Source organism: Myodes glareolus, chromosome 8 (assembly GCF_982192425.1).
Source record: "Myodes glareolus chromosome 8, mMyoGla1.1, whole genome shotgun sequence".
Classification (NCBI taxonomy): Eukaryota; Metazoa; Chordata; class Mammalia; order Rodentia; family Cricetidae; genus Myodes; species Myodes glareolus.
The window spans coordinates 105,803,862-105,830,881 of NC_142033.1; positions in this window are offsets into that span (position 1 = coordinate 105,803,862).

Below are 27,020 nucleotides of genomic sequence, written 5' to 3' on the forward strand. Positions count from 1 at the left end.
TTACACTCTTTCTGAGTGAGGTGTGTGCAATAGCCCACGTCTGTATTACCAGTCACAAGCTAGGCTAAAAAAAAAAGTATCACAACCACAAGTTCAGCCTGGGCAAGACAATAAAACTGCCTGTATAAAGCATTAATATACAAAAAAATTAAGGAGGTAGCTCAGAGATACTGTGCTTCCATATGTACCCGTGTGTAATTCCCATCACAAGTTTCCATTCATATAACTGGAGCCCTACTGAACAGTAGTGCAAACACTGGAGGGACACACACTGAGTATTAAAAGAGTGAGTTCAAGGCAGAAGATGAGACACCAGAGATTGTGAAACTACCTCAATCTGAGAAACAGGGAAGATGGACTCTCAGGTGACTGATAGAAGATGGTGCTCAGAAAGACAGGTAGACAGTGATCAGACAGGCAGAAAGTGATCAGACAGGGAGACAATGATTAGAGAGTAAACACTGATCTGGGTATCAGATGGCACCTAGCTTTGTCTATAAAAAACACATAATGGAAGGACTGAGGAGCATTACTAGTTTGGGAAAGCAAGGAACAAGAGCACATTCAGTTAGATTTAACCGTCACTACCTTCACTGGCGGCAGCAGAGAAAAATTGAAATCTCAGAGTAGGATAAAGTCTATCAGGTCTAGAGTAGTCACAAACCTGACTTAAAGTTAATCAAGAAACAAAAATAGAAAGGTTAAAAAACACGATTGGAGAATCCAATCCTCCAATTTATTTTCTAAGTGTATCCATCATATGTCCTATTCATTTTTGTTTACTTATTTTGACAGTCTCTTGTTTTGTAGACCATGATAGCTTAAACTCACAATTATCCTCCCTCAGTCTTCTTGGGGCTAGAATTACTGGCATGTGCTACCATGCCCACAGGATCACTTTCATACTAATAGAACAGGAAGAGGAATAGGAGGCATTTGGGGATCATTTCATCAGCTCTTGGAAAGTAGGATAAACAATTGATTCTTTCATGTGGCCCAGTAGTCCCAACGATATGATGCCTTGACTCTAGATTTCATTTGGTATACGTGAGATGTTTTGATAAAGTAATTAAGGAAAAATATGTCTTGGCATCTGTGGGAAAAATCAGAAGGGATTCAGGGTCATTATGGTTGTCTTTCAATGAGATAATATGCAATGTTATCTCCATCATCAAGCATCCCATTGATTTAATTATAGTTAATATGTACTGACCAATAACTATCAATTTACAAAGTGATAGAAGGAAGGTTACACTAGAAATGTAAGAAAGGCCAAATATTGAAATAAGCTGAAGTGTAATCCCAACAGGATAGCAAATGATGTCTTGTAAAATTATACAGGAAGAAAATACACCATAGCCATCTCCAGTCATGATTCTTGGATTTTTGTATTTATCTTCATTAGAGCTTATGGGCTTTGCCTGGTGTTTCTAAGCAACTGTGAATTGGCAATTGTAGTTCACACCTTCCTCCCTACAGCCTGAGAAATCCTAAAATGGCCTCCTACTGCTGACAAACAGCAGACTTTACTAATTATAATATTCAGGTACATAATATAGATATAATGAAGATATTTTCTGAAAAGATCGTGTTTCCTGATTCTACAACTTGTTTTTCTTTGGTCCTTTATCAGATGCCTCCAAATAACTCACCCACCTAATGTATCCCTCAGCTAACCTTAGAGTCCATGACTCCTGAAGCACTATGCGCCTTTCAGTTCCTGAGGGACAGACGCACTCCCTCAGACAGTGAAGCATTCAGGCCATTTTGTGTTTCTCTGTAAGTTTCCTTAGTAGCCAAGGAAGCATGAAGGCTTGACAGTACAATGGTTTTTAGACAGTACTCTTTTCTACCCTGTATGACTTTCAAACTTCTTTATTATATCTTGGCAACAACAACTGTATTGATCCTGGCAATTGTCATTGTATTCTGCTTCTGATAAATGTATAAAGAGTCTGATTTCTTTCAGTAAAACTGGCACAGCCTCAGCTGTGACCCCTCCAACCTGGCCTAATTTCATTCCTTGAGGCCATATGAGGTGATATTGGCCCAGTAAGTTAACGCAGGTGGTTACATTCATTAAGTTCCATTTAAAATACATTTAATCACAAAAAAGAATGTTCATATTTATATAAAATAAAATGCAACAATGACTCAGTCATCACAATCATTTACTACTCCTGTAGAGTACTTAGTCATGGCTTTTAGAACTCCCTGTGAGTGACACATAACTCTAATCCCAAGAGCTATGATGTCTTCATCTGGCCTCTGAAAGCACTAGGCATACATGTGGTGCATATATGCACATATACACAGATAAAAACATTCATACAATTAAAAATAAAATGCATTAGTCTGAAAAAACTAGTTTAAGTAAAATGTACACAGCATGAATTTTACATCTGTGAGGGTAAATTTGATTGTCTACTTGATCAGATCTAGAATCCACTAGGAGATGTACTCCTGGCCATGCTTGGGAGGGAGTGTTATTTAATGTAGTTCAGTCTCAGCATGCTTGGGAAGGGTTATCTGAAGTAAGTTAGTCACTAGCATGCTTGTGAGGGCTTGCCTAAAGTAAGTTAGTCTTTAGCTTGCTGGGGAGAAGTTATCTAAAGTAGGCTAGTCTCTAGCATGCTTAGAAAGGGTTATCTTGATTAGGTTAACAGAGGTGGGAGGACTCACTTGTAATCTGGGCAGCACCAATCATGGGCTGGTGGCCTTGGGCATCACCATTCATGGGTGCTTACTCATAGAAAACATGGACACTAAGCTGACCAATGCAATGCATCTCATTCTGCTTCCTGATTGTGGAGGCAACTTCTACGTCAAGCTCTTCTGTCACCATTAATTTCAGGCAAGAACCTTCCTCTGTGAGCCAGAATAGTCTCTGTTCTCCTTAATTTGCTTTTAGTTGGGTATTTATTCACAGTGATGAGGCAGGCAACTCTGCAGTTGGCATGGCAGAAGGCCTCAGTGTCGTGCAGTCACATTGCTGCCTTCAGGTAGTTCAAGTTCTCTCTCCAGTTCTTACCCTAGTACTGTTCCAGAGTGTGGCCATCATATTACACACTTTGCCAACTTTATAAGTCAATTCAATGGCAGTAAATGGTCATATCAGGAGTTACCATCATCATTATCTTCAAAACTCTGTATATGGTAATGAATAACACTGAATTTCCCTACGGATTATACTACCTCTTCTCTCTTTCCTATCTATTATGTCTGGGTGAGTAACAGTCTGTTTTCTGTTGAAATAAATGAGGCTCTTCTCATTTCTCCCTTTAAACATCCTATTTTATGACCGATTCTTAAGGCCCCAAGGTTTCATTCATGTTATCTTGTGCCAAAACTACTTCCCTTTTAAGGGTTGGGCACTGTCTGCTTGCATCAAAGCACCAAAAGTGTTTAGAAGGTATCTGTCATTAACCTCTTGCATTAGTATTACTTCATTTTGGTTAGTTGTCTGGAGCCTTCTTGAGAAGATCATGCCTTAATAAGAAAACAGCATGATCCCTCACCCTCTATGTTTGAGAGGCATAAGAACTCTTCATAGCAGGAAACAGAGCCCACCAGACACTATTATCTGCAAGTACCTTGATCTTATACTTCAAAAACCTCCAGAGCCTGGAGCAATAATTGTTTGCTCACAAGTCACCCAGTGTACAGGATTTTCTTACCACGATCTGAGCATACTAAACAGTAGAGTTGAACACTACTGAGGGCACCAGGCAAAACAAAAACAGCATCAAAGAGAGGGATACAAATCAGCCCCTACACATGTGCAACACTCAATTAGACCCCTGTGTGCACTTCTACCCTTTCTAGTCCTCAAGTTCATTTAATATTCTGCAGTGATATAGTCTGCAGGCTTTCCATCTTATTGAGTTTGTTTCTTCTAGTTTTCTTTCCTCTCATCTTGTAATTATTATCATCTGCCCTTTGTTTAAGAATTTCCAACTTACAGTGGGTAAAAACTTAGAAAGATTATGTAATGCATGTTCTCTTGGATATATTTCTTGTACTTATAAATTTAAATTTTTGTTTTGTTCCTAAATGTTTAATAATCCTTAGTTTGGCAATTTGTTGATGCTTAATTGATTATTTCAGATCATTTTTATATTATTGGTTTGTGGTACATTTATAAATAGCTTCTATTTATGACAAGTTATATATTAATTTTTATTATTTTCTATTAGTATATAAATTTTCCTATGAAAGCATAAATTGAGATTCTAATTTTGAATCTCTTCTTTATTCTTTACCTTTCCTTTTTTTTTTAAACTTACAAATGCTGTCTGATGAGTCAAGAGAAAGTTCACAAAACATACTGTCCTTTTTTACCAAACTGTATATTGAGGTGCTGTTGTCTTTCGGTAATTGCCGGTTGAGTCAAACGGGTGAGCTGGTAATTGAAGTTCTACTTTCCTCACTCAATTCAGCCTTTTACTCAGCAGGTTCACAATAAATTAATCCCATTGGAAAGCAATCAACATAAAAACCCACAGACTTCGTGGAGGGTTTTGTGTTTGATAGACCAAAGACAATTTGTCTTGTCCAAGCTGTTTTTGTTTCCTTAGTGATTTTTCCTGCTATCAATATGACAGTTCCCATTTCACTGATCAGTTCCTTCTCCTTGAATTATTCATTTCCAGTTGGGTGTGTTTATTCCCTGTTAGACGAACAGCATGACAGCAGAGCTGTTGTGGACGGCCATCTATCTTCTTGTCTCTTTCAGAAGATTTTTGCCTTATGTGGTATTGACCTGAGACAGAAAATTGTGCTATAAGGATGATTAACTAAAAAGTGAAATTAGGCATGCTTTGTCTAGAGTGGTCTAATCAAACTGCAGTGTTGTTTGAGAAAGTGTCCACAAAAGCAAACTCTCTAAGTCAGTGATTTTGAACTCTCTTCAAAAGCAATCCACACTTGCATCACTAAAAGTGCTCATTTCATGCTTATTCAATGTTTACATGGTTTACATCAGGATAGAGACAGAACATTAAACTAGAGATTGTGCAGTCTTCAAACCAGATATTATCCAGTCTCAAAACCATCAGTCTGATGAAGATCCAGAAGGATCCCAGTAGTCTGAGGCCAGCCTTCCAGGAAAGCCAGAAGTATAGAGACTCAGTGCCCCTCCACCTACCTGAGGGGCCCAGAAAGTACTCATTTTGATATTCCTCAAGGTGAAGTCTTTGATCCCCCTTGTGTGATTATTGATCATCTAAAATGAATCACTGCTCTTTAGTGGTCAAATCTCCTTCAAAGTATAATGTATTAGCTATAAATTATAAAATTCTGAGAGGTATCTGCTATGTCTGAAAGGCATAACTCACAACTTACAACATCAACTATGTACAAACTTTCATAAACAACATATATCCCTTCAGAGGTAATGAGAAGATTTAAAATACATATTATTATTATTGTTATTATTATTATTTTCATAGGTTTGCTATTTTGAGCATTTTATCCCTCTTTGTCTCCTTCCTCAAACTCATTTACCCTGCTGCTACTCAAATTCATAACCACCTTTTCCTTATATTCTTTTTAAAATTTATTTTACCCTTTATTACATATAGATTTTTTTTTCTCATAAAATATAATCTGAATACAATTTCCCCTCCCTCTTCTTGTTCCGGTTCCTCCCCACCTTCTCTCTTACCCAGATCACTGCCATCCTGTCTCTCTTTAGAAAAGAATGGACAAAGCAAAATGTAGCAGAATAAAATATAATAAGATAAAACAAAAACATCATATTATAATTGAACAATTTAAGGCAGCATAAAAATAAAAGAAGCCTAAGAGAAGTCAGAAGAATCAGAGACCCGCACATTTGCACATTCAGGAGTTTCACATACATCCTAAACTGAAAGGGATAGTGTGTATGCAGATCTGGGGCAGATCCCTGCAGACCTTTGGCCTGCTGCTTAATTCTGCGAGTTCCTAAGAGATTTTCTCAGTTAACTAGGATGACCTTGTTTTCCTGCTGCCCTCCATACCATCTGTCACCCCTGCTCCTTCTGTTTCCTTTTTTGTGGAATTCTCTGCATTCCCAAGAAGGGGGGATTTGATGGAAACATCTCATTTACAGCTCTGTGTCCCAAGATCTTTCTCTCCTCTCTCTCTCTCTCTCTCTCTCTCTCTCTCTCTCTCTCTCTCTCCTCCTCCTCCTCCTCCTCCTTCTCCTCCTCCTCCTCCTCTCTTCCTCCTCTCTGTCTCTCTCTCTCTTTCTCTCCGTGTGTGTTTGTGTGTGTGTAATGTCTGACTGTGGATCTCTGCATTTGTGTGTCTGTATTTGTTCCCATCTGCTGTAGGAGGCAGATTCTCTGATGATGAAGGCATAAGGTACCAATCAATGAATATAGCAGAATACCAATAGGAGTCATTTAATTCATTTTATTATTACTGTTTTTTTTTTTTTAAGGAGTGGCAACATTTTGTTCTTCCTTACTTCTCTAAGCTATCTAGTCTCTGTTTCTTGGTCACCCAAGCAGTATTGGGTATGGGTGCCCCTGGCAGATTGGGCTTTAAGTCAAATCAGACATCAGTTGGCTACTCCATCAACATTTGTCCCACCACTGCTCTAGGACATAATGAGATCCTCTGAATGTGGGTGACAGTTATGTGGCTTGATCTGTGGGGGAAGCTGGGAGAGGCACCAGGACCTGGCCCTGGAGCATGAACTGGCTTTTTGAAGCCCACTTCTTATGGTGGGATACATTGCCTAGAATCTATAAAGAAGAAAGAGCTCAGTCATGCCTCAACTTAATGTAGCATGCTTTGTTCAAGCCCATGGGAGGCCTGCCCATGCTGAAGGACAAGTGGGTAAATGCTGAAGGGAGTAGACGGGAGTCGTGAGTGACGGATATGGGAAGAGAGGAGGGAGGGTAAACTGTGGTCAGTATGTAAAATAAAGAAAAAGAAGTTCATTAAAAAATGAGAGAAGAAAAATGATCCTGTGTGGTTTTTTTGTAAAGTGTTTTTGGTGGTTCGGCATCTATAAGGAATTTGATTAATACATTAAAAAGATACAGAGAGACAGACAGACAGATGGAGACAGAATGTCACAGAGAGAAACACAGAGACACACATACACACACACACACACAGAGAGAGAGAGAGAGAGAGAGAGAGAGAGAGAGAGAGAGAGAGAGAGAGAGAGAGAATGAATATGGGTTAAAATATCTTCATTTTCAACAACAAGGAAGTTCATATTTCCATGAAATAAAGCGCTGTCTCTTCCTGACTATACCGTCTATTTCAAGAGATCTTCTGTAAAGCTCAGTCTGCTCAGTCTGGCCTGGAATTCATGGAGATTCAGCTGCCTCTGCTTCCCGAGTGCTGGCACGAAAGTTGTTTTTCATCCCAGCTGGCTATTGCAGTGGTTTTCAAAGTAAGTGTGCACATGCATCTAGTAGGGGACTCAGTATGTTCTAAGTCATGTTCAGACATGTTCAAAGTTCCTGAAACTCTAAATCCAGCATCCGATAAGATTTTTTGAATAAAAACCAATTTTCCATAATAGAAACTATCAGGTTATACCAATGTTGGTTTCACGATAACTACAAAAATCATTTTAATATTCAATATTTAATTTTATTTGTGACATATTAGATACCTGCTAAACACTCATTGACTGAATGTGCTTTATACGGACCTCAGTGTATATATCTGCTGTTCAGAGATTTCCCTCTGCCCCCAAAGCTGAAAGGACTTTTTATTTACTTCAGATAGCCAAATGGCATTGTTTATTCTAATTTTCTAAAATGACCCTTATTAAATTATTAATTTAAACATTTTCACATATCTCTACCTCCACACTTTGGTTCTGTTGGTTAACAAAAAGGTGATTTAAGAACCATCTGCAATTTTATTATTAAAAGTTATATACGAAAGTATTTAAAGAAGTTTAAAAATGGTCAATTATACTTTAGTTTCATGGCAGCTATGACTGACTGAACATGAATAATGAACAACTCGGTCCTCTGTCAGGTCAGAGAAGATGCTGAACAGTGACTGATGAGACTGCTTCTCTCTAGGAGTCTACAGACCTGCAAGACTCTCACGTTCTTTTTCATTCTGCTTTTCTTTCCCCACAGCACAGTCCAGTCAATTATGCACTGGGGATATGGAATGAACGAGCATTCATCAAGGCTGTCCCAAACCTTTTTCATTTCTGACTAGAATGTGACAACGGGAGGCACTTGGTTTACAATTCAGTGTGAATATATTGTGGGGACTAGCCACAATAAGCGAAGTATGGACAGATCACCCAAAGAAAGTTCTTTACTTCCAACCATTATCACCTGCTAGAGTAGAACTCAGCCATAGGTAAATTTATTAAGAGGCCTGAGTTTCGGTAGTTTACCATGAAGCAGTACCTGGTAGCAGGAAGAATCACAAACTGAGATTACCTGAGCACCTCACAAGAACAGACCATTTAAAGGAAATGCCTAACATTCCAATCACTGCAGATAGGATCACCTGCCAGCACACTCACCAAAACACCCCTAACAAATGTCAGCCTATCAGAGATCCTAAAGCCTTAGAAAACCCTCAATTTCACCTCTACTACTATAAAAACCCAACTCTAACTGAGCTTGGGGTTCTCCAATTATTCCAATACGTTGGACATACAGAGAGACTGAGTTTGCAAAACTTGATTAAAATAAAGACTCTTTGCTTTTACACATGGGACTCTGTCTCCTTCTTGGCTTTTGTGGGGCCTTTGTAGATTTGGGCATAACATTATGTTACCGGTGTAATTATTGTTCACACATGTTGGGAAATGTGGGTTGATGATGCTGAAATTTTAAGGTATTTTATAGATTTAATTGTGTAAAATTGAAACTCTTTGACTTTGTTCTTTAGGGTGCTATGGGAATGGTGATATTCAAGTATCTCTCTGAAATTATATCTTTGTGGAAAAGTTTAAGATCTTCCTAATATAACACTTAATATGTAACTCCAGCCTTTATCATGCAAAAATTCACTTTTAAATAACTAAATTATTTACAAAACACCTCCTTTATTCTCACAAGTTGTTTCTGTGAATGACAGCACAAAGATAAATGATGGGTTCAATAGACTTTAGCATAGGTAGCAAGGCTCATGCCAACTTAGAAAGGTTTTCTTTTTCATATGCCCTTAAGCCTTTAAATAACTATCTGCAAAGAACAACAACTTAATTAATTTATCTGTCTGCTCTTCAGAAAACAGCTTGTGAACCAAAGACTGAAAAGATTGTTTATTTTCTCCAGATAGCCAAAGGCTGTGAAGACTTGGAATTTCCACAAAAAGGAAAAGATGCACCCACAAGGGCCCAGGTACTCAGCAAGTTCAAGCATACATAAGCTGTGAGGCACCATGACTGATTCCTTTCCACAGACCTAATTACCACTTCTCTTTACTCAGAATCCTCTCATGTTCATGCAAATGAGCCCCAGCATCTGTTCTCTCTACTCTTAGAAATCTGTTATACTCTTAACATCCTGTGGGATAAAAAAAAAAAAAAAAAAGCGTTGCAAAAATTTCAGGCATATCAGTATTAATAATCTATCTCTCTCATGAGCATTTACATACATTTTATCAAACAGAACGTAAAGAAAGTTCATTTCAATAGTTCTGTCATAGAGTAAATATGGAATTCATCCTTCTTTTACCTGTTACTAGACTGTGAGTCGCTCTCAAAGATGGAATGACATAAATACATCGTATTCATGTGGAGGAAGCCCTAAAAACTGATCATTCTGCTAGCCTTGAGAAATATTTTTGTAGCTCCAAAAAGCAGGAAATGTACTGGTGATCATGAGATTTTACACGACCGAGAACCCATCTTCTGAAATCATATGAAGATATCATCCCTGAAAACATTATTGAAAAGACTCGAAGTTGAGTGGGGAGGAAAATAAACTATCGCAAAGATAAAGCACCAAAGTCAGATAGGATAGGGGCATGTTTATGGGTTTGTGTGTATTTGTATTTGTGCATGTATGTGTATATATTTATATATGCATAAATGTATGTGCAGTGTAGATCATGTATGTATGCATTGTTTTTTGTGTATGTATATATGTGTTTGTCTGTATGCATATGTATATAATGTATATAATTAGATAGGTTCCCCCCTCCTTTGAACTGATGTTTCTTCCCAGATAAACAGAGTTGACTATTTGTTTGAGGTTCTGATTCTTTATTATAATGTTAAAATCCTTGTGCGCCCTTCCCATGTGTTGTATCTCAGATTTCTCGATGTTTACTTTCAAACCAAGGTTTTCACTTAATTCCATCACTTTATTTACCATGGCCTGTAGCTCATTTGGCTTTCAGCAAGTAGTGCTACATTGCCAGCAAAACACAAGTTATTGATTTGCATACCACCTTTCTGCATGCCTATCTTATCATCCTCCAGGGCTGTTGTTATTATTAATTCCAGAAATATACTAAAGGGTAGTGGTAGAAGGATGCATCTGCAACACTCTTACAATGGTCCTTAACTGGTCACTTAGTTCTCCACAGACTTTTACTGATGTAAAGGTATCTTTATAGGCATTTTCTAGTATTGTTATGATTTTCTCTGGGTACCTGTATAACCTCATAGTCCTTTCCTCCAAATGCTATCAAATGCCCTCCTGACATCGATGTAAAAGACATATAAGACATCAAGAAGCAGATAGGGATGCCAAGGGCTGCATTCCAGGCACTAGGAAAGGTTTGGTCAACAAGAGATGTAACAACAAAATTACGAGTATATGAGAAACTTGTCTTGATCTGCCTTCGTTACAACTCTGAAACCTGGACAATAAAACACTCCTCAGAACAGCAACTGAATGTGTTTGAGATGACTTGTCTCAGGAGGATTCTAGGCGTCACACGAAACATCTCCATCTACAGAAGAAAGTAAACTACAGGATACAACAAGGGTGCTTAAGATACTTCAACCATATTATGATAATGAATGATAGCATATACCAGAAGATAGCACTCTGTGGAGAAGTGCATGGGATAAGGTAAAGAGGAAGGTCCAAAACACACTGGAAAGACAGCATAAAAGAAGACAATCCTAGAGAAGCTAAATAAGAAGGTGAACCTGAAGAAAATCATAGTTATCCTTTGGATATTGGAAGTAGACAAGATTGCCAGGCAAACTTGGGTGCACGGGGAGGGGGGTGGAAGTAAGGGGAGATGGAAAGAGAGAAGGGAGAAGGGGAGGATGGGGGATAGCTTGGGGAAATGGGATGGGGGGGAGGGAGGAAGGATGGATATGGGAGCAGGGAAGTATATAACTCAACTAAGGGAGCCATTTTAGGGTTTGCAAGAGACTTGATTCTAGAGGGATTCCCAGGTCCAAGGAGAGGTCCCCAGATTGTTCCCTGGGTAGCAGAGGAGTGGGTGCCTGAATTGGACTTGGCCCATAACCATACTGATGAATATTTTGCATATCACCATAGAACCTTCATCTGGCGATGGATGGGGACAGAGACAGAGACCCACATTGGAACACAGGACTTAACTCCCTAGGTCCAAATGAGAAGCAGAAGAAGGGAGAACGTGACCAAGAAAGTCAGGATCAGAGGGAACCTTCATCCGATGATAGATGGAGATTGAGACAGAGACCCACATTGAAGCACTGGACTGAGCCCTCAAGGTCCAAATGAGGAGCAGAAGGAGGGAAAACATGAACAAGGAAGCCAGGACCGCGAGGAGGACAATCATCCACTGATACAAGGGGACTGATCTAATGAGAGCTCACCAAGGCCAGCTGGACTGGGACTGAACGAGCATGTGATCAAACCGGATGCTCTGAATGTGGCTGACATGGGGGCTATCTGAGAAGCCATTGATAATGGCACTGGGACTGCTTTCGTCTGCACGTACTGACTTTTTGGGATCCTAGTCTGATTGGATGTTCACCTTCCTAGACCTGGAGGGAGGGGGGAGGAACTTGAACTTCCCACAGGGCAGGAAACCCTGACTGCTCTTAGGACTGGAGAGGGAGGAGGAGAGGGAGTGAGGGGAGTGGGAAGGTATTGGGAGGAGGGGAGGAAGTGGAAATTTTTATAAATTATTAATAAAAAAAAGAAGACAATGGAATTTGGGTATGACAATAACACAAGTATCCAGAACTTCCCAGGAGAGGAACAACTGGAGAACCACCATAAATGGCTGCCTATGCATGCTTAAGCATTGCTGGGGCATAAATAAAGACAATGATATGTACATGATTACATTTTTGCATGTAACCCAGTGAAGGTACCTGTCTTTATGCATATGAATAATAGTATGCCTGTTTTCTGAATCATATTCATTTGTATGCTTCTGTATGTCCATGCTTATGTGAATATATGCATGCATTTTCACACTTATCTGTATGTATATGTGTATATATAATTATGCATGGTGTATTTGCTTATGTATTTGTGTGTATGAATTTATGGGTATTCATGTACATGCATATGTATTTGTGGTTTTGAATATGTGTGTACATTGTACATTACAATCTCTGCAATTACAAACAAACTCCACAATGGGCAAGCAGGTGAAACATGAGCAAATTAATAATGTGGGATGAAATGACACAACTATTGAGACAAGCAAGGCAACACATGGAGAGGACGATGGCATCATTTCCATGGTGACTATTTGAATCAAGACTCTTTATCATTGGGACCTTAACTTGAGCAACATCTGACTAAAGACATTACCACCTGCAGTATGTGACTGAGTGGATGGTACCTTGTTCCACTGACACAAAAAGAATGAGTTCCTATGTACATTTCTTATAGATCACCTATTAATTAATATTGTCTAAAAATCTACAAATACAACTTAGAGTTTGAGTTCTTCCATGCTATGTAAGCTAGCACTATCAATAGCTAATATTTTGTTTTCTCCATTACCTGTCCTCCTTGGTGCTGGGTATGTTCTTGTTTTTTCCAACCCACAGATGCATTAAAATGTATACTAGCAAAAGGTAGAATTAGTGCAAAATATTCTTACATAATTGTCTTCTCATTGGAAGAAATTATTCATTAAATATAATTTAATAAAAATAAATTCCCTTAGTACTAATTATATGATTTTCAATTATGCAAACTGTTCTAGAAGAAGAGATATGTTTTAAGCACAATAAGTTATGAATACCTAAATTGTTATAGCCTTTCACCATAATAAAACAATTAAAATTTACATTGAAATGAAAATACAGTTTTATATGCATTAATACAAACTAGCCCAATGCAGCTATTTATAAATAAGATGAGTGGGAAACATGACTGGGCTAATATGTGGAACATTACATTTATAAACCTCTTTCTAATATAAGAATATAAAATGCAAAAAGAATTAACTACTTAAAAACTTACTAAAGTTTTTATAGATCATATAGCTGATGTAAAAATGAAAGATAGCAACCGGATATTTGTCATGTGAGGGTACAATTAAGTAAGCATAAATAATACAAATGACGATTTTTTTTCAGGATTTTTTTTATTTTTTCCATTCAAAAATTTACACTTCCTCTCCTCCTCCCATTCCTTCCCCCTCTCTCACTCACCCTCCTCCCTCCCCCTCTCTCCTTGAGAGAGGGCAGGGAACCCTTCACTGTGGGAAGTCCAAGGCCCTCCCACCTACATCCAGGCCTAGGAAACTTTGCATCCAAATAGATTAGAGTTCCAAAAAGCCAGTACCAAGTAGAAACAAGTCCCAGTGCCTTTATCAATGGCTTTTCAGTCAGTTCCCATTGTCAGCCACATTCAGAGAGTTCCCTTTGATCGCATGCTCATTCAGTCCTGGTCCAGCTGGATTTGGTGAACTCCCATTAGAACAGGCATACTGTCTCAGTGGGTGGAACAACCCCTCATGGTCCAGAGTTACTTACTCATCTTCCCCTTTCTTCTGCTCTTCAGTTGAACCTTGGGAGCTCAGTCCATTGCTCTGATGAGGGTCTCTGTCTCTATCTCCATCCTTCGCCGAATGAAGATTCTAAACATCAGTGTGATAGTGGGACAAGGCCAATTCAGGCACCCTCTCCTCTACTGTCCAAGTACCTAGCTGGGGACATCCCCTTGGACATCTGGGATCTCCTCAAGAGCCAAGTCTCTTGTTAACCCTAAAATGGCTCCCTTAATGTAGATATCTTCTTCCCTGCTCCTATATTTGCCCTTCCTCCACCTCCACCCTCCCACCACCCCATGCTCTCTCCAGTCTTGCCTTTCTCCCTTCTCTCTCCCCCTCTCCCCTTCACTTAGCCCCCTCAATACCCCCACCCATATGCTCTCAACTTTTACCATGCAATATTGTTTCCTTCCAATTTCCAGGAGGATCTATATATGTTTTTCTTTGGGTTTACCTTGTTATTTGGCTTCTCTGGGCTTGTGAACTATAGGCTTAATGTCCTTTGTTAAAGGTTAGAGACTACTAATGAGTGAGTACATACCATATTCATCTTTTTGGGTCTGGATTATCTCACTCAGGATAGTGTTTTCTATTTCCATTCATTTGTATGCAAAATTCAAGATGTCATTTTTTTTTCCACTGAGTAGTTCTCTAACGTGTAAATATGCCACACTTTATCCATTCTTCCATTGAGGAGTATCTAGGTTGTTACAAATAATGCTAATATGAACATAGTTGAACAAATGATTTTGTAGTTTGATTGGGCATCTTTTGGGTATATTCCTAGGAGTGGAATTGCTGGATCCTGAGGGAGGTTGACTCCCAATTTTCTGAGAAACCACCATACTGATTTCCAAAGTGGTTGCACAAGTTTACATTCCCACCATCAATGGATGAATGTTCCCCTTACTCCATATCTTCTCCAGCATAGGCTATCATTGCTGTTTTTTATTTTAGCCATTCTTACAGGTGTAAGATGGTACCTCAAAGTTGTTTTGATTTGCATGTCCCTGATCGCTAAGGAGGTTAAATAAAACCATAAGTGTCTTTTGGTCATGTGAACTTCGTCTGATGAGAATTCTCTGTTCAGTTCAGTACCCCCATTTTTTTAACTGGGTTAATTAGAATTTTCATGTCAAATTTCTTGAGTTCTTTATATATTTTGGATATCAGACCTTTGTCTGATGCGGGGTTGGTGAAGATCTTCTCCCATTCAGTAGGATTCCTTTTTGTTTTATGACAGTGTCCTTTACTTTACAGAAGCTTCAGTTTCAGGAGGTCCCATTTATTCACTATTGCTATTGTTGCCTGAGCTACTTGGGTTATATGTAGGAAATGGTCTCCTGTGCTCAAATGTTGCAGTCTACTTCCCATTTTCTTTTCTATCAGGTACAGTGTGGTAAGATTTATACTGAGGACTTTAATCCGTTTGGACTTGAGTTTTGTGCATGGTGATGGATATGGATCTATTTTCATTTTCTACATGTTGACATCCAATTATGCCAGCACCATTTGTTAAAGATGCTTTCTTTCTTCCATTGTATTCTTTTAGCTCCTTTGTCAAAAATCAGGTGTTCATAGGTTTGTGGGTTAATATCCAGGTCCTTGATCGATTCCATTGGTCAAATGGAAACAGCTTGCCAAATTCAAGCTGTTTTCATTACTGTAGCTCTGTAATAGAGTTTGAAGTCAGGGATGGTAATGCCTCTGGAAGTTCCTTTATTGTATAGGATTGTTTTGGCTATTCTGGGTTTTTTGTTTTTCCATGAAAAGTTTATTATTGTTCTCTCAAGGTCTGTGAAGAATTTTGTTGGGATTTTGATAGGGATTGCGTTGAATTTATACATTGCCTTTGGTAGAACTGCCATTTTTACTATTTTGATCCTACCCATCCAAGAGCATGGGAGGTCCTTTCCTTTTCTGGCGTCCTCTTCAAATTCTTTCTTCAAAGTCTTAAAGTTCTTATCAAATAAATCTTTCACTTCCTTTGTTAGTATAACCCCAAGATACTTTATGCTGTTTGTGGCTATCGTGAAAGGTGAAGTTTCTCTGATTTCCCTCTCTGCTTCTCTCTCCTTTGTGTATAGAAGGGCTACTGATTTTTTTGAGTTGATCTTGTATCCTGCTACATCACTGAAGGTATTTATCAGCGGTAGGAGTTCTTTGGAAGAGTTTTTGGGGTTACTAATGTACAAAATCATTTCTTCTGCAAATAACACAAGTTTGATTTCTTCCTTTCCGATTTGAATCCCCTTGATCTCCTTATGTTGTCTTATTGTTATTGGTAGAACTTCAAGCACTATGTTGAAGAGATATGGTGAGAGTGGACAGCCTTGTCTTGTTCCTGATTATAGTGTAAAGTCTTTGAGTTTCTCTCCATTTAATTTGATATTAGCTGTTAATTTGCTGTGTTTTGCTCTTATTATATTTAGATATGATTCTTGTATCCCTTACCTCTCCAAGACCTATATCATAAAGGGGTGTTGAATTTTGTCATATGCTTTTTCAGCATCTAATTAAATGATCACTTTTTTTCAGTTTATTTATATAATGGATTGCATTGATAGATTTTTGTATTTTGAACCAGCCCTGAATTTCTGGGATGAAGCCAACTTGATCATTATGGGTGATTTCTTTATGTGTTCTTAGATTCGCTTTGCCAGTATTTTATTGAGAATTTTTCATCTATGTTCATGAGTGATATTCATCTGTAATTCTCTATCTTGGTTGAGTCTTTGTGTGGTTTTGGTATCAGGGTAATTTTAGCTTCATAAAATGAATTTGGCAATGACTCGTTTGTTTCCATTATGTGAAACACATTAAGGAATATAGGTATCAGGTCTTCTTGGAATTTCTGGTAAAACTCTCCATCTGGTCCTGGGCTTTTTTTGGTTGGGAGGTTTTTCATTACAGCTTCTATTTCCTCATGACTAATAGGTCTATTTAAATTGTTTACCTGGTCTTGATTTAAATGGGGTATATGATTTTTTTATCTGAAAACAAGTCCATTTCTTTTATATTTTCCAACTTTGGGGCATATAGTCCTTTGTAGTAATACCTAACAGTTCTCTGAATTTCCTCAGTGTCTGTTGTTATTACCCCCTTTTCATTTCTCAACTTATTAATTTGTGCTTTCTCTCTCCGCCATTTGATTAGTTTGGATAGGAGTTTGTCAGTCTTGTTGATTTTCTCAAAGAACCAGCTCTTTGTTTTGTTGATTCTTTGGATTGTTTTCTGTGTTTCTGTTTTGTTGATTTCAGCCCTCAGTTTGATTATTTTCAGTCTTCTACTCCTCCTGGGTGAATCTGCTTCTTTTTTTTTTTTTTAGAACTTTCAGCTGTGCTGTTAAGTCTCTAATGTGAACTTAAGAGGAGCTATGAACTTTCCTCTTAGCACTGCTTTCATAGTGTTTCAAAGGTTTGGGTGGGTTGTGTCTTTATTTTTGTTAATTAAAGAAATATTTTAATTTCTTTATTTTTTCCCTGACCTAGGGGTGATTCAGTAGTTGACTATTCAGTTTCCATGAGTTTGTAGGCTTTCTGGGGGTAGAATTGTTGTTAAATTCTAACTTTATTCCATGGTGATCTGATAAGACACAGGTGGTTATTGATATTTTTTATATCTGTGGATGTTTGCTTTGTTACCGATTATGCGATCAATTTTCGAGAAGGTTCCATGAGATGCTGAGAAGAAGGTATATTCTTTCCTATTTGGGTGGAATGTTCTTTAGATGTCTGTTAAGTCCATTTGATTCATTACCTTCATTAGTTCTCTTATTTCTCTGTTAGGTGTCTGTCTGAGCCCTCAGTCTTACACAAAAATGGCAGGAAGCTAAGAGATGTTGAGAGTGGGAAAAATTGTGTTCCCAGAATGAGCATATGACCAAATAGTCAGTGTGAAAATATACATATAAGTAATGTTATACAGATGGAAGAGGTTGTAGTTAGGAATTTATATGAATATGCATATACATAATACATATAATAACAGTTAATAAAAAACTGGGCCATGATTTTGAAAGAGCTCAAAGGGGAATATATGGGAGAGTTTGAATAGAGAAAAAGGAAGGGAGAAATGATGGATTATCATTTAAAAACAGAAATAATTTTAAAATGTATGAAAAATGCAGATAATTAAAACAGCAACAAATACCTTATGAAAGTTTATACAGACATATTACCTCTGTAGTACACACCAATTATAATTAGAGGATAATTGCTTTAATACATAAGCCTGAAAGTTTGAGGCACAAAAGTGTATTTGATCAGCTTTACTGACTTTCCGGGTGGCTGTTGTTTGATCAAATAAGCCACCTTATTTGCTCAGAAGACATGTGTCAACGGCATTTCCGAGTATCTGAACTTTGAAGTTTAGCAGAATAATAGCTTTGTTTTCAGGAATATATTTTATGTCTAATAACGCAGTGTAAAGGTCACATTTTCAGATGCTAAGTCACAGAATGTTCAGTCTAAAAATTTGACAAGTTTGACCTTTCAGGAAAAATGTACACCCATGTGACCATGGGTGGATGTGGAAAATCTGTCTTCACTCATTTTCCAATTGTTTAATACTCCTTAAATTCTTAGCTTACTCTTATACAATTGGTTCTAACCCTACATACTTTTAAGGTCACTTTCCATACCTAATGCAAAGAAAAAAGGCTGCTGATAGAATTGTTTATCTTTCCAGCACTTCTTGTTTCTACAATTGGTAATGAAGAACAGTAGAGTTTAGTCTTCATATCCATTCATCTTTGTAGCATGTTAGTATTGCTTAGCCTCGAGACAATACTCACAGGACTTCTGCTAAGTCTTCTTTTTGTGATCTTGAGCTGGACAAAGCCAGGCCAGGTCCAGAGACTGTAAGCTCATGGCAGAGGTATGTGCTGTCTAGTTTTATGTCAACTTAACACAAGCTAGAATCCCTGGAGAGGATGTTATCTCAGCTGAGAATGTATCAATGTAAGAGTGGGCTGAAAGCAAAGCTTCAAGGCATTTTCTTAACTAATGATGGACAGCAGGTGGCCCACCTCATTGTGGGTGATGCCACCCTATGCTAGTGATCCTGGGTTTTATAATAAAGATGGTAGAGCAAGCCTTAAAGAGCAATCCAATGAGCAGCACCTCTTCATGACTTCTACACAATCCCTCCTTTTAGGTTCCTACCCTGCTTGTGTTCCTGTCCCAATATATTTGATGATGAACAATGATGAAGAGTTATAAGCCAAATAAGTCCTTTCCTACACCATTTGCTTTGGATAATGGTGTTCTGTTCTAACAATATTAACTCCTACTATGACAAAATATGAAATTAAAAGTTTGTGGTGGAGAATTGAATGATGAGAATAAAGTTTTTCAAGTACAAGAAAGTAAAGGTAAAAAAGAATAAGTCTGGGGCTGGTGAGATGGCTTAGTAGTAAAGGAGATTGCCACCAAGTCTGATTACCTGAATTCAATCCCTAGGACCCACATGGTGGAGGGAAAGAACCACTTTTGACCTGTGACTTGCACCTACACGTTGTGGGACAACACACATGCTTGCATGCAAACACACACAGATGAATACAAAATAAATACATTGTTGTAGTTACATTTAGTGTCACAGTGATGAAACATTAAGATCATAGAGACTAGGAGAGGAAAAGCTTCATTTGACTTGTGCTTCCACATTTCTGTCCATCACTGAAGGCAGTCAGGGCAGGAACTCAACCAGAACATCAACCTGGAAGCAGGAGCTGACGCAGAAGCCAGGGAAGAACACTACTTCCTGACTTGCTCTCATGGCTTGCTCAGCGTACTTTCTTAACCCAGGACTACCATCCCAGAGAAGGAACCACCCACAATGGGTTGAGCCCTCCCTCATCAATAAGTAGTTAAGAAAATGCTCTAATGGCTTGTCTACAGCCCAATCTTTTGGAGGAAGTTTTACAATCAATGTTCCCTCTTGTCAGAAGAACATAGCTCATGTCAAGGAGCATAAAACTATCCAACTGGTGTAAATAATATAGTTTTTAATTTTAAAAAAGAAAAGTTCTAATGTCAGAAGGTTTTCAGATTAAGATGGAAGTTAAGCAAAGTACCAATTCTATCAGGATAGAATACAAAATGAGTCCATGTGCACAAGCGTTATCAAGAACTCAGACTTTCTGTCACCTGCTGGTTCCCTGGTCAGCTTTTCTGTATGACTTCCTACCCACCAGAGATTTTTCTCCTCACTCATCCATATGCATTTCTTGTCAGAGGAAAGAAAGCTTTCCACTTTCCTCAGAGCCTCATTGTAGAAACTCTAACAACTTTCTGAACTCTATATAGAAGTTCCCACACCTTCCCAGGTGCTTGTACTCCATTACTATAATCCAAGATATTAAGCATCAATAAACTGCACAGTTGCTATACCACCACATTGTTGATCTCTGAATTAAAAAGAAAGTTCTAGAAATGTACAGCAGAGGCACATGTCCTGCAAGGAAGCCCTGGTAGCAGGAGGGTCCTGAAAGGGGACATCTTCTGCTTTCTATGTGACATTTCACATCAGGTGATTAGTAATATATAGAAGGAATTAAAAGGAACCAGAAGGAAGATGTGAATAAAGATTGATATGTGAAAAAAGAATAAAAAATTTAAATTTATATAAAATAATCAGATACTGCAATGAGGAAAGCATGTTGCTGAAAACAATAAAGGAATAAACATGAAGCTGACCTATTTGTGCTTTTCTGAAATGCACAACATTTTCTAAATCTCTATTTTTAAGTAATACGTCTGTGGAAATGACTGGGTTACTGATACATTTCATACAGAAAAGTTAAGTCTCAGTTAAGGCATATTATACCTGAATGCTGAAAGAGATTTGAGATTTCAAAATAAAGAATTAATACACAAAACACCAAGGGAAAGCAGGGCAAATACTAAAAGTAGAAAATTATCAAGATCTCCCACTCCACAGTAAAAACTGAGAAATATCCTGTTTTGCTGCTGCAGAAGTCTGTGCACCAAGGAGAAGCCTAAAACCTTAGAATTCCACCAGCATAAAATCTCTTCAATGGCCTCTCATAGTCACATTTAAACTGTGCTTTAAAGTCTCCTGGGAAAATAACTGACTGGATTGCAGTTCTTGTTCAATGTAACACTGAACGCAATCTCTGAATCCTCTAAAATCACAAACTAGTAAATCCACACTATTCACAGAAAGTCAAACACCTTCTCCCTCATCTCTTCAGAACCGGGCAAAATAAGTATCCAGTTCAGCCATCCTGCTCAGAAGTAGGCAGAGTAAGAAAGTCTCTTTAGCTACAGTTTGAAAAGAACTCTACTTTCTCTGGTAAGTGACTTAGGAATTGGTTCATCTTCCCCACACTTTAGAAAGCACGAGGACCGTGCTGGGTGAGATCACTGAAAGGACACTGGGTAGGAGAACCTAAATCTCCTACTTTTTCACACCAGGAGTCCCTTGTCTGTTTTTCACACTTGCTAAAATTTAACACACCTTGCAGCTTCTCTGATCCTAGATTTCCTTGGTTTCAGTAAACATATCTCTTAAGCTAAAGTACTTTTCCCATCTTGACTGCAGCATTTTAATGTGTGAAGATTTTATTTCACTAGTCACAAAACTGATTAATGCTCTGATGTATGATTTTTTGCTTCTCAATGAACTTCCCAGACTTCAGTTCTTTATAAGAGTTAGTTTAAACTCTATAAATAGAACCTCATGCATTCCTATGTGCATTTGACTTTGAAAGAAACAGTTAAGTCATACTTCTCAACAACACATGCTTTTATGAATTTCCCATAATCCCCTTAGCACTCAATCTTTGCTTGAAAATATGATGAAGTGTTAAATACCCCAGGATGGGAGTTTTTTGCTTCACAGAAAAGACTTTTTGCAAATGATTTTCAAAATTGCTTTGCAAATAGTAAGTCCCACTTTCTACAGTAGAGTGCACGTCATGGTGACACACGTGGTGTGTTCTCTATTTTTTACTCTGTCACTGTGGTATACTTTGTGTCTTGGCTAGTACCACAAACTGAGCCACACATGCTTCTGTCATGGAAGCAAAATTACTTCAGCTACATATTAGGGTTCCTGAGGAGGTTAATGATAAAAAAATAAGGTTCAACAAATAGAAAATACACAATACATATCAGTTTTAAAATCATATCTGTGTTTCATTATTGAGTTTCATACCATGAAACTGCATTCATGAGTCAGAATAGGTCATTGACTTTACTCACATCCTGAATGAGGAGGAAGCAGTGGAAATGTCTGTAAAGCATGTGTTTAAAACATTGATCATCATCGGAAACTGTCTCCGAAAATAAAATATCATTTATTAGCCTGAATTTTGTGGCTTTGACACTTTAAAACTAAAAACCAGAAAGTGATTTGCCTCAAAGAAAAAAAAATTCAGTTACACAATGTTCAAGCAATGGATTCAAAGGGATTTATTTTGAAATAAATACATACTAATGGTGGAAATAAATCACCATTCTACTAATAAAGTAGTTGTCTTATTACAGTCTGTTACTGCATTGAATGTTATTTGTTCCAGTCAAATGATTCATGATTTTTAATTCAAATGTCTTTGTAGGAAAGCAGACAAAAAGGCAGGTATATGGGTTTGAATTTTTTTGTTTACCTTTGTTTTTTGTTTGTTTGTTTGTTTGTTTTTGAGACAGGGTTTTTCTTTGTAACAACCCTAGCTGTCCTAGAACTAGTTCTTGTAGACCAGGCTGGCCTCAAATTCATAGAGATTCACCAGCCTCTGCCTTCCGAGTGTTGGGATTAAAGGTTTGCACCACCCAGCTGGATTTGAATCTTAATGCTGTGGTATCTATTATAGGAGAAAATCATCTCCATAGTCATGACCATCATGCTGTAAATCGTATTAACTAGAACTCCCAAGACCCACTGCTGACATGGGGTGTGATTCTGTTTCTTTATTAGGAAAGAAAAATATAAAGGAACTAATGTTTATTGTAGGAACATAAGACTACACTATGCACCTCCTATTTAACTAGCATAATCAGTGCAGAAGGAAGTGAAGAAAGCATTCAAACTGCTGCTTTCCCTAATTCATGTATGATTAAAGATTAAAGACAAGGTGGCTCTAAATACAACCCCTACAGTGTAACAGGAGGGCTAACTTGTTTTGTTGTAAGGAGCCACTTGTTTGTCCTGGCCACCCAGAACTGAACTAATCACTCAGAGACTATATTAATTAAATCACTACTTGGCACATTAGCTCTAGTTTCTTATATGTATGTAATTCATACATCTTAATTTAACCCATTTATATTAATCTGTGTATCACCACGTGGCAGTGCTTACAGGTTAAAATTCTCAGCATCTGCCTCTGGCAGCTGTCTCTGGCAGATCCATGGCCTGCCTCTCTCTCTCTCTCTCTCTCTCTCTCTCTCTCTCTCTCTCTCTCTCTCTCTCTCTCAATCTGACTCTGCTTTCTCTCTCTCAGCATGCCATTTAATTTTTCCCCACCTACCTAAGTTCTGCCCTACCAACAAGCCAATGCAGTTTATTCACTTATGGTAATCACAGCACACAGAGGGGACTCCCACATCACTACAAAGGTAGATGAATGTCAATGGTAGACCCCTTGGCAAGCAAGTGAAAGCTCTGACTTCAACCAGCAGCAGCACAAATACAAAAGACAGAAATAAAGAAACAATAGGCTTTTGTAGGTATTATTCTGCTTAAATTGAATAGAATTACTTATCAACAACTTGTTTAGCTCTTGCTATTTTCCATAAATAAATAAGCATTAATGAGGCATAGCCAAAGAATATCTTTAATATAAAAAACCAAGAACCAAGGATATTTTATGTAAAATCTAGTATTTTGAATTCAAAATTTGTAGAAGTCAAAATTTCTATATTGTGGTGACAATCTACACATCCAACCCAGAAATCTTGGAGCCACTGTCTCTATTTCATCCTTTAATTTTAGTACTGAGAATCAAACCTAGTTCCAACCTGGCCACAAAACTTTATTTCAGCTCCTTGGAGTCAGCCTCTATTCTTTCTTTCACCGAGTCCAGAAATTTTTATCATTATTACTCAAAATACACAAACATATGCAGTATGCAGTCTGATGGCCATTCATCTTGTTGTAGCAAAGCACTGAGTTTGCAACAAATACAAGGGTCAGTTACAACTTTACTTCACATTCCTCTGTTGTAAAGGACAGTTAACAGCTTTGGTTCATAGGATCATTAGGGACATGAATAAGATTGTTTTTGAAAAATTATTCACATACTTGTTTATTATTACTTCTTCAGTTCTGTGTGTGACTTCAACACCACATTGAGTTTAAAGTATGTTAATGAATTCAGCTCTTAGAAAAACACATTATTTCTAATTCCGGTCAACTGTAACAGACCTTAACAGATAAACAGAGAGGAAATATGTCAGTTTCTGTAGTATTTCTCTGATTGTTCTATTTTTCTTTCTTCCAAATGACATGATTCAAATGGAAGGGAAAATGATTATAGCAAGTCAGTTCTTTCTATGTAGATTTTCAGATGATGTATTGTTTCCCACACTAAAATATAAAGTTAAAGAAAAATGAGCAGAAGTTTTCAGAATTGATAGTCTCCATATGCCTAAAGAACCACTGACAGCAAGTCTGTCCTCACCCGTTTGCATATGATAGCTACTTCAATCTAAAATAACAAATAGATAATAAACTTCCTATTATTTTGTTTACTTTTGAGATAATAAAACACAGAAAATGGTGTCAAAACATATGATACAAACTCCTACTAATTTATTTATGAGGCAAAAGTAAAAGTCATAGAGATAAATGCCACACCTAGCATGTCACATTTGGTGTTAACAGACTTGAGCACTTCTAATTCAAGTGTGATAGCATGGTCTGGAAGTCAAAATTAAAATTGTTTCCTGTGAATTTTTATGATAAATGGATGCTGAACTTGAACAATTTCTGCATCTACAGAGTACATAATGTTGTATTATCTTTTATTATGTCAAAGTGATATATTACATTATGGTCCAGGTATAAATCTTATTGGACATGGGATTTAATCAGTCAAATGTACATTGAATTGTAGTTTGTATTTTATTGGGGTTTTTTGTATTTATGTTCATCAGTAATATATTGGAAACTTTCACCTGTTTGTTTATGAAATGATAAAGCTCTTTGTGAGGTTTATTATAATTAATGTATCAACACAAAGTATGTGTGTTCAAATATTTGATTTTGCTACCATAGCTCTTTAATATTTCTTAATGTCATGGGCTGTATTTCTTTCCTTTTTTCCTAAATAATGGTGATTTCCTACTCCATGTTGGCTGGCAAGTATGAAAACCAATAATATGTGTCTAGGAAATACAGGAATCATAAATTTAGCTACTGAATTGGTTTTATAATTGATAATTTTATCTTATACATCTTAACTGTCCTAAAACTTGGTCACATGGGCCCTAAATTCTGTGCAACACCAATTTATCTACTTTGTCATTCTATTCTTCACTTCATTTGTGTTGCATTTTTCATTCTATCACCAATCAAACTATTTATAGCCACAATTCCAAATAGGCACTGAAAAGTGAAAGACTGAGATGTGCAATTTAGAAATCTGACAGAAATATGTGTAGCGGTAGACCAATGGCAAAGTCTGCTTGCAAAATAGGTATCTAATTCCATGCTCACAGTAACCTGCCTGTTGAGACTTCTTGCTCTCACTCAACCCAAAGCCTGTATTGTTACTTGCGTTAAACAAGGTAGCCTCTGTATCAGTGAAACTTTAGCCTGGACCAGACAAGATGCAGAGAGACTGTGTGAAATGAAGTCACTCTCATGGAGATCAAGTTCTGTTGAAATCTAAGCTCTAGGCGAAGCTTTAGTCTGAAATGTTTGTCAAAAGCAATGGCATGTATTTTTGCTGATTGTCACCAGGCACAAAAATTCTCTGTACTTATGTGAGTTGTCTGGACATTTATCTGGACAGAAGTCTGAATAGCTCTCAAATGTCTTGACATAATTTATTAGAACAATTTGGTGTGAAAGAAAGGACTTAGTATTGAACTAGCAGGCTATAGCCAAAATTTCCAGTGACATGCTATTCACAGTGACAGGTACATACAGACATTACAATGAAGCAAGTAGAATTAATCTATGTATAGTGCCACTGCTGGTTAAATAGTAGGGATATATTATTGAAAATCCAAGACAGAGAACAAATTCTAACAGGATTATAAGAAGTCCAACTATTATTTACCAAACATAAACATAAATGTGCTTTCTTCCAACCATGTTTATTCCTTTCTCAGAGACTCTGATGGAAATTCTTAATCTGCATGAGGCATTCCAGACCCCATTTCACATACTGCTGTTGTTCAAATACTCATTTTTTCATTGATACTTGAACATTAATAGAAATATTCTTTATTGACAGCTGCTAGAAGGGGTTGGCAAATGGATCATTTCAAAATGTGACAAACTCTAAATGCTCTTTTTTAGCATTTTAAGGGACAGAATGTGGAAGCTCTCCCTATGGATAGAGCTTTAGGCCAAGTAAATCAATCATTGTCTGCAATAAGTTATACTTGTGCACAGATGGCAGGAAACAGTTTAATAGGTCAGTGAGGACTTTATTTATAGTTTATTTGCTTATTTACTTTAGTTCAATAACAGAGTACACATGGTATGAATGTTGAAAGTTATACAAAACTTAAATGCCCCCAAATATTTAAGAAAGTTTCTTCATACATTGAGGAATTAACAAAGGAGACTTACACCAAAACTCCAACATTCACCTCTTCCTGAGACCATTGCCAGTTGCCCGTTGTCAAGAGAGATTTGTCCGATCTTTTGTCCCTGACAGGTGGCCCACAAATTCTCAGTAGAATGGATGCATTCTGAAGGTACTGGCTTGTCTTCCTTGCTGCAAGACCGCCTCAAACATTCTGAGTTCACAACATAATCTTACACCATATCTTGTGAGAGCAATTATGAAAACAGATGCCAACCCAAACTGTGAGACTCTCTTCCTTTCTCACCCTACTTAGGGAACCCTGAGTAGTTGGATTTGTGAGACAGAAAGACAGTCATGCCTCTAACACATCATATGACAATGACATCACTGG